The 10,069-nt window shown below is 40.3% G+C and overlaps 1 long non-coding RNA gene across 1 annotated transcript; it reads left to right on the top strand.

Annotated features, from left to right (window-relative positions):
* The first annotated feature begins 2,148 nt into the window (after nucleotides 1-2,148).
* Nucleotides 2,149-9,285, top strand: LOC311248657. The gene is made up of 3 exons (XR_014620966.1): nucleotides 2,149-2,697; nucleotides 6,391-6,450; nucleotides 8,135-9,285. It is a non-coding gene; the product is annotated as an uncharacterized lncRNA (long non-coding RNA).
* The last annotated feature ends 784 nt before the right edge of the window (nucleotides 9,286-10,069 follow it).

The following is a 10,069-nucleotide window of genomic DNA, read 5'->3' as shown; positions in this document are numbered from 1 at the left end:
CACTCCGAAATCACGTTTCAACCAAGTCACTAACGTAACGTTGCTGTCATGAGCCTGCGCTATGGTAGCCTACAAGTGATAAAATAAATAAAACATCCAACTCGCACAACGACTTGGCAACAAGTTGCGCGCAGGCCGCATTAACACTAAACTTTGTCAAGTAGGGGGCCGCAAAATATCCAGCGGGCTGCTATAGAGTGACTGAGAACATAGTGTATGTAAGGTAGTGTGAATACATGTTCCTCCTTACAATCACCTTGTAGGAGTCATAGGTCCATATCATATAGACATCAGTAGCTATTCTATATATTAACAAAATTAAGTTAAATTTGAGAATTTGAAATTCTCTATTTACTAACTGAAGTTAAATGACTATTCTCTATATTTACTAACTGAAGTTAAATATGGCTATTCTCTATATTTACTAAATGAAGTTAAATATGACTGTTTATATTTACTAACTGAAGTTAAATCTGACTGTTCTCTATATTTGCTAACTGAACTATTCTCTAGTGCAGTGGTCACCAACCTTTTTAAGCCCAAGATCACTTTTTTTTTTCGGTGAAGGCAAGATCTACCTATTGAAGCGTTGAGAGAAAAAGACAGCCAAGATTGTACTTTAAACTAAATTACCTTTATCTGCCTGTATTCTAATTACATGCAATGCTTTGGTCCAACATTAAAACGTCAAAGTAGAACTGTAATATGTACTTTCTCAGTCAGTGCTAAGTGCAGTCATCTTATGCAGCATCACTTTTCACATCAAAACAAAAGTAGAACTGTAATGTGGACTTTCTCATATTATTAACATTGACAAACATATTTACAATTAGCATTTTATAAAGTAGAACTGTAATGTGTACTTTCTCAGTCAGTGCTAAGTGCAGTTATCTTATGCAGCATCACTTTTCACATCAAAACAAAAGTAGAACTGTAATGTGGACTCTCATATTATTAACATTAGAAAATGCTAATTGTAAATATGTTTGTCAAAATAGAACTGTCATATGTACTTTCTCAGTCAGTGCTAAGTGCAGTAATCTTATGCAGCATCACTTTTCACATCAAAACAAAAGTAGAACTGTAATGTGGACTCTCAGGGAAAGATTACATTTTTTTTTAATTCTTTTATTTTTACAATTCTTTTTTCAGGGAAATATCTACAGGGAAGGTCTCAAAGATCGACCAGTCGATCAAGATCGACGGGTTGGTGACCACTGCTCTAGTGTATATATAGAGAGAGTTTGAGTCCAAGTGAGGTTAGATTAACTTCATAACTGTAAATATACAAATCACACCCAGTACCTGCAGTATTTTAGCCTGGTATCACCTTCAGTACCTGCAGTATTTTAGCCTGGTATCACCTTCAGTACCGGCATCAGTATCTGTGTATCCACATCAGTATGCATGGGACGTATGAATCGGAGATATGAGCCTATAACATACTAAACTTGCAATCTTTAACTCTTCACAGTGTGAAAGTGTGGTCAAGACTGAAGCTTCACTTAAAGATCAAGGGTTGAAACATGAAGATTTGCAACGTGAATCTCCACAAAGTGAGCAGACATCTGTGACGGGAGACAAAGACTTCCAATATAGAGCTGAGACGGAGGAGAAGGATGACGACTGGATGGTTATGTGTGTGGTCGTGTCAGATCTTACATTTGAACCCACAGATGGAGACCCTGTTCTGCCACAGGATGTTGGAAATGGAGAAAATCAAGAAGACGATGTAGTCATTCTTCCTCTTTGTGAGGCGCAAGACTCCACCTCAAAACTAGCAGCTCCCTGCTCTGACATAGAGGTGTTCGACTCTTTAGACGGATTCCTAAAGGCGAAGAACATCAATTATGCGCACTGTCCCATTTTTTCTGCCCCAGAGGAGGACAAAGAGATTCAGAGCGGGGATCAGAACCCGAGGCCACAGATGACACCTGCATGTGAATCTGAGCCTGAATGTGATGGGGAGCTAAGTACCTCTGAAACTGAACACAGTTCTGATTACTCAACATCTTCACCAAAATATAACTATTTAACGGTGTCCAAAAGGTTTTCCAAAAAGCTTCCAAAAAGCTTCCGAAGAGCTCCCTCCAAGTCAGATTGTAAGGATGAAGAAGGCGAGGACACGTCGGACGTATTAAAGAATCATCCGTTACCCGAGTCTGACTCGGAGAGTGACGATGGCGATTTTGCTAAGAATGTACGCAAGTGGCAAGAGGGGAGACTTCAAACCACAACCAAAAGCGAGGACACCTCTGATGAGTCCGATTGTATGATAACAAAAACTGCCATTCAGCGCAGGTCACCAACGACTTCAAGTGGCAAACACATGGCGACTGCTGAATCTGACTCAGAACCTGAGCAGTACAGTGAGAACACACGTAAGAGGAAACTGACCTACACTGCACCAGAGGGAGACTCTGTTACTTCCCATAAGAGGCATGCAACTGAGCGGTCTCCTCAACAAGCCAGCTTCTCGTCTGAAATGCAAACTGAGGACAGCTCTGATGACTCCACAGTGTCTAGCAAAGACTTGTCCTCTTCTAGAAAACGTTTGTCAGAGTTCAGAAAAGGCCCATCAACCTCCAGAGAAGACTTGGCCTCTTCAAGAGAAGACTTGGCCTCTTCAAGAGAAGGCTTGTCTAAGCCCTCCAGAAAAGGCCCCTCCACGTCCAGACTTGCTCCATTCACCTCAAGGTTGAAAGAAAGTATTCTGTTAATTACATCAATATTGGGCTGTCGGAACAGTATTATCTGTGTAGGTGGAGTATTTACCTTGTTTAAAGGTGCTATAGGTAAAATGTTATGTAGAGTACCGTAGTCGTTTAAAAATATATACATCCACAGAGCTTTTAGAAAGGTGCGGAATAAGTCTATTGCTTTCCCCCCCAAAAAGTATTGATTCATGGATTTATCATAAAGAAAATTTGTTTATGTTGCAGCAGGCATGTATAGACCACCGCAACACTTCCGGTAATCTGAAATCATGGGGGAGAGATCGGGGGGAGAAAATGAACGAATGTGGATAAGTTCGATCGGAACTTTTCTCGGCCAAGCTATAGTCACTTTTTTGTGCCGTGAGCTTTGAGATTGGCATACAAATATTTTAATACACCTAATTACACATTGTGCCAAGCACAAATGTTATGGGTGAGTGCAGTGTCAAGGAAATGCCATTCACGTAAATGTATGCCCTAGAACCCGCTAATAAACGGTAAGCGAAACCGTATGCTGGTCGTCAAACGTTAAGAGGTTAATTAACACTTTGACTGCCGGGACCCGTCTTTAGACGTCTTTGCTGGCCATGCTAAAGTTGCCGGGGGACGCTGTACAGCGTCCTTATATCAATATTTCAAAAATCTGCGATCGGATTCATAATGTCCCTCCGCTGGCCTGAGATCCACCAGCAGGACCCACTGAGCTCTCTGGCGGTTCAGGAGCCCCATCTGGTGGCCGATCGGCGCAACCGCTTAACAGGAAGCGCAGTAGAGGTTTTGCTTGTCGGCCATATTACTTCCGGGCACTCGGTATAGGTTCCGGCACTCTAGCTCGTCACACTACATAGCGATCAATTGCCAATAACTCGATAAACAACATGATTTGGACGTATATACCATTATACAAGCTGGAGATGGACCGGGTAATAATATATCCCATAATGATAACATTTCTACTCGACGATGATCGCCCAACGGCGCGCGGAGACTGGGGTGAGTTTCAGCGTGTAACGTTACAGTCTTCGATAATAACTGATATTATCAACATTTGACCCACATTAGATGATTGGTATAACGCTGCCCACGGAATTATAAACGCCCCCTCGCCCATCCGGTCAACATCAGATGACGTGTAGTAACTTCTAGAAGTACGTCTAGTTGGAATTTTTTATATCGCGCTGATTGCCATCAAACTGTATTTCATCATCAATATAATGCATTTGGGGCTATATATCACGTTCTGGAGAAAGCTGCAGAAAGAGATGAAAACATACTTATACATTAGACCATACTTTACTATGAATATGTGAATGAAAAAGTTTAACGTTGCTACACAATGAACAATACATATAGGACTTTGAATGGGCCCTAATAATGGCAATGTAGCAATAGAATTAAAAAGGTTATAGCCCTGCAAAGAAGGGGACTTTCTCCATAGACAAATAGCGCTGGCAATCTATGGTATATCATTAATTTAACCTTAGGCAACCAAAGTGTTAAAGTAAAACCAGTGCAGCACAGCAGTCAACTCAGATCGCAACTTCATAGTACAAGGCATACCTTCAAAAGTAAATTAGACATGGCGGTCTTAATTAAATGAATAGATTATAACCAGTGCAGCACAGCAGTTAACTCGGATCGCCATCACCACCGTATGAACCAGCAGCCATAACCTGTTATAGAAATATGTTCTCTTACCTTTACTTGAACACGGAATCCATGCGTCTCTACTTGCAAATGAACACCTCTGTGACTTTACTGTAAAAGTCGCCCGCTTGTTGAAGTTTCGAAAGCATTAACGTGTACGTGATGACGTTGATTAAAAAATACATCCTAATTTACCTAGTAACAGATGACGTACCGGAACGAAAGAGCTACTGATTGGTTTGTAAGCATGCTTACCCTGGGCATATTAGTAGCGGGCTGAGGGAACAAATGCAATGCCCCTGGTGGAAAGGAAATTCATTCTTGCATTCGAATCGACGCTAGAGAAAGCAGAGACAGTGCTTACACCTGCGGGTGGCGCCAAAAAGCTAAAACTAAATGAATGACTGAATGAACGGTTTATATTAGTTTACTATATAATACTTTTATTTCAATATTTCACTGTTTTTATTATAATTTTTTCTTGGGTAAGCACTGCTTACCTTGCTTATATGGACGTCACGTCCCTGCGGCCGAGCTACTTTTTCAGCACCTACTCCCCATGCGCATGAGCAGATTGCCAAAGGAGTCTGAAGGCTGGGGAGCCACGTTGGAATGTTCCATCAAATCAAATTTATTTGTAAATCCCACAATCACAAGTTAATCTCCCCATGGGCTGGACGAGTCTTCTCAGAAGAAACATCACAATAAATCAAGAACAAAAAACCCACCATGAAATCCAAAATAAATAAATGCAACACTCCCAGACATACCCCAGTGAAGGTAAGGAAAAACTCACTAAAAACCTAGCAATAGGAAAAAAGCACCACAGGCAATGTGGAGGAGAGAATGGCCGTTCAAGGGGGGATCCCCCTTCTTGAATGTCTGTGATGGTAGTGTTGCTATGGATGATCGATGGGTGGAGAATAAAACAGGCGAAATAGTTGGTATGTATATACGTGTAATAAAACACAATATATACATGCAATAGCAACTGGGGTACATAGGATTTTTTTTTTACGATTTAAATAGAATAGAGCTACTGTAAGAACAACAAAAGAGAAAGCATAGGGAAACGAGCGCTAGTATGAAAATAGGATAAAGGCTCAGCTCAAAATATCAGTCATATTCCATTTGCACATGAGTATGTATTCCGTTTAGATCCATTTGAAGTATGGGGCCGACGTAGAGAGGATCGCATCATCTTGGCCATCACCACAAGACATCCACTCACAGAGAGACGGGACAGGCATTACAGTTTGCGTGTTTGTGGTGGGCGGACATAGCAATAGATGCATGTAGTAAGCATATACGTGAATAGAATAGATACATGTAGTAAGCATATATGTGAATAGAATAGAAGTACTTAACCCAGCAAATGAACTAGAACAGGCATGGTTTAGATGTAGGTGGGACAGAAGACGGTATGAAGCTGATCCATGACCTCAATGGTGCTCATAACCAATGTGGGGGTAGAACAGTCACTGCAACCTGTCTCTCTCTCCCATGAGCTCAATGTAACGCGGAAGTGCAGTGGTCTATCCCCTCCCTACTTCCCATTTCTCCATGTGTAATGCATCTGATTAGATCAATTACATGCTGGTGCTCTAGTGCGACACCTTGTGGCTGAATGTTATTTATTGCACCTTAACAACCAGGAAATGCCAAAGAGAAAGTTGTATGAAAGTGTTGTATGTTATAATCCATGCACATAATTCCTTTTTTCCAGTTAATCTCTGTTACAACAAGATTGTAATAGTAATGCATTTTTATAGTTTATACGCGACAGGTTTCATTTTGGGTAAATGGAGTTTGTTTATCATGGCGACTTGCTGCCCTGTAGTGGTCCAAAAATAGTTACTGCATCTTAAAGGTTTACACAATAATTAAAAAAATATATATATACAAAATGAACGTTAAAATTTGGACAGCCCTAGGAAATATCAGTGACTATTAAAATGTAAATAATTCATCATATTTGATAGATCTAATTTAAATTCTTGTTCCGGACCTTTGTTTATTTTCATAGGACACTCTGTGAGTGAAGGTTACAAGTGGAAAGATAGGAGACAGTCATGTGAAACAAAAGGTAAGACCTGCCATTTTGCTTCATAGGGTTCCTTCCATGCTCTAATCATACACATTACTTCACCGCTATTCAAACCACAATGGAACAAATTTGCACGTAGTCTCAACAATAGCAAGTACACTTTCAGGTAGATAACTCCAACAGATTTTCTGTGGCTTATTATATGAAATATATAGCCCTATTAAATATACATAACGCTACAGATATTACCTGAAAAATACAATCAAGCTCACAATAAGCTGGGTGGCGCAGCTTACATTGCGCTCGTCACCAACGCAAGAGACACCGGGTTCGAATCCGGCTGTCATACTAACTCAATTGGCAGAGTTAGCGGGTGGAAGTCGATGGGTGGTAATCTGGACGTTGTAAACAGCGACTCCTACAGGTTGGTTGGGGCGCCTGCACAGCAGAGACAGGAAAATGGCGGGGGTAGTGTGAGCCTCCCACACATTACACCTCGCCACATGTATCGGAGGGGACATGTGATGCAAGGCTTCTATCCTCCCTACAACCGGCCAGTGGGTGGCACATGCGAGCAACGTTCAAGACAGGGGAGGGGAGAATTGGCACGGCTAAATTGGGATAGGGGAAAAATAAAAAAAAAAGGTGAAAAAGTGGATCAAAAAAAAAAAGCTCACAATAAACTCCATAAGTCATCATATTCACCATGACAGAGAGAGAGAGGGAACCGTTGTGTTTGCAGGTTAAGTATTTAAAGATCACTATTACCTATTAGGCCAGGGCCACATAAACAAGGGGGGAACATGCAAACTACACACAGAAAGCCCCCTGCATGGGTTTGAACCCAGGGCATTTTTTTTAAAATGTATTTAAAAAAAAATTTAAATCATTTTTTTTATTGCTTTATTGGACAGTTTCAGAGAGGAAGTATGGGAGGAGAGATGGGGTAGACATTCGGCAAAGGTCGCCGGGTGCGTTACGTGGTGCGCCACTCGGGACCCAGGACCTTCTTGCTGTGGGTCAACACTGTTAACCACTGCTGGGGTTTGAATCAAGAACCTTCTTGCTGTGAGACAATAGTGTTAACCACTGCTGGGGTTTGAACCCAGAACCCTCTTGCTGTGAGGCAACAGTGCTGACTACTGCTGGGGTTTGAACACCGGTTTTTCATTTTAATTATATTTAAAGTTCAAGGAAATTCACTGTAAAATAAAAGAGAAAGTATTTTCTTTAAGTTCAATAAGTACATGATGTTTCCAAAGTCGATGAGTAATTGTGTTAAATAATCATGATCTCAATATTGACCAAATTAATAGTGATTATATTTTTTGCCACAATCAAGCAGCCCTACAAAATACAATGTGCTTTACGTGTTTACCTTCATATAAACAGCTGATGTTCACAGGTGTGTTTGGTATAGTGCTCAGGAAAGTGTCAAGGAAGGCTTGTTTACTGGCTGCTCACCCTGTTTGAAACGGTTAAAGTTCTATTTACTTTTGTCATGTTTGGAAACTTACAAAATAATTGTATTTTGAGTCACAATGACCTCACAAAGTTCCACAAAGCTTTTTTTCAATCTAAAAGCAAAGGTATTCAATTTTGTGGATTCAACAAAACATGTGATTGTTGAATGGTTTCCAGATTGTAAATTTGAACCTTTTTAATCCTCCCTGTTTATGCTTCACCCTCTTATGTTCTTTCCTCCCTCTCATCTCCAACTCAGATATGGTTCCTGGACTTCTCTCCACCAACAAACGGAAGAACATGGACAAACCAAAGGCAATGAAGAGACCATCACATGCACACAGGAGAGAGGCCTTATCATTGTGACCAGTGTGGGAAGACCTTCACTACAAAGCAAGACCTGTGAAACCTAATGTACACCTGAGGTGGCATACCGGGGAGAAGAGGTGCACGTACTGTGGGAAAGACTTTCTAGACTAGAATCATTTGAAAAGACGCCATGTACACCTACTCCTGCCCGCAATGCTCCAAGAAATGTCCAGTCAGCTCACCTAAAGAAGCATTATATGAGAGGCAGATGCTGTATCACATACAATGACACCCTGCTCAGTAGGTTTTACATCATTTATATATTTTCTGCTTTTATTGTACAAATTATCATACATCTAGCAGTGGTGCATGACCCTGTACCGTCGAAAGGGAATTCGGATCCAACTTTCAGACTAGACTGCAGATCAAATATGACTCCAGATCCACAAATACCATAGCAATCCTGTTGTTACAAATGTTGTCAGAAACATCATTTAGGTTAAATGAAAATGAGGTTCCATGAAAATAGAAGATTTATTTATCTTGTACATAAGCATTTTATACAAATATCTTCACATGCACATTATTAACCACAGCGATCGTGACTGGAATTCTAAATGGCTGGTTTCAAGAGGGAGGGTTCTTGTCACAGCTGAAGTGCAGAAAAGCCACAATGCACAAAATTAAAGCTGCTGTAAGTGGTATTTTATTTGTTAAAATAAGTGGTCTACATGTTTATGATAATAGCTCTACATTCCGACAGCCATCACTGTTTTGGTCAGTAACATGGATTAGATTAGATTTTATTCAAATGTATTGTCATTATCCTGCACAAGTACGTACAATAGAACAAAAAAGTTTGACATCCAACCAGAATGCAAATGTAGCAGTAAATTGCAATATGAATGAATGAATGATTTTATTTCGGTCTTTTACAAAGCATAGTAGTAGAACATTTAAAAAAAGAAAATGACCGAAAAGGTGTAGGCTGAAGCCGACCCTTTTTACATTAAATTTTTTACACACACAAAAAATACAAAAAAGAAACATAATTCAGTACATAACAAAACGTACACATTTATTTATGTATTTCTTTTAATTTTTTCATTCGTTTTTCTTTTTTTCCCCTTCTATTTGAATACAGTTATGTTATAGATAAAATATGATTAGGATAATAATAAGGTTTTATATTCATGTCACCTTATATTTGAGTAATTTCTTAAATGTATGTAGCGAACTACACATTTTTACTTCTTTGTCAAAGTTATTCCATAGTTTTGCCCCTTTAACAGATATACATCGACTTTTTATATTTGTCCTTGCCTTTGCGATATTGAATACACAAGTTCCCCTAAGTCTACATTTACATTTACATTTAGTCATTTAGCTGACGCTTTTATCCAAAGCGACTTACAAGTTCTGTACGACAAGACAGCAAGAAGGGTACAACTCTATCAGCTGAGTCTATACCGGCTATACCGGCTAAGTCTATACCAGCTCTCTATTGGAACAACTCCTGGATGCAACTTGGAAGTGAGTGCTTATGTGCTTTGTACATTATTATCAGGGGTGCAGTGCTGGGCAAACGCGGGCAAACGGCGTTTGGCCTTCGTCACTGAGGCCGAAGTGCGCGCATCCTATTATTATGCAAAGTCTAGGTGATAAAATGACTCGTCGCGCCACTTATCACCTAGACTTTGCATAATAATAGGATACCGACAACCAAATACAAGCCCTGTAGGTGTGGTGGGGGGTTGCTTGATCTCCCGACTTCACTGGAAGGATGAGACAAGGTGTATCATCTGTTTTGTGCGCAACAGAGGGAACATGTATGCGCGTGCGGGAGCGAAGGCCAAACGCGCAGGCGTTTGGCCTTCGCCCATAT

This window comes from Notolepis coatsorum (genome assembly GCF_963971535.1).
Source record: "Notolepis coatsorum genome assembly, contig: SCAFFOLD_276, whole genome shotgun sequence".
Lineage (NCBI taxonomy): Eukaryota > Metazoa > Chordata > Actinopteri > Aulopiformes > Paralepididae > Notolepis > Notolepis coatsorum.
This window is presented reverse-complemented; position numbering and strand designations above follow the sequence as displayed.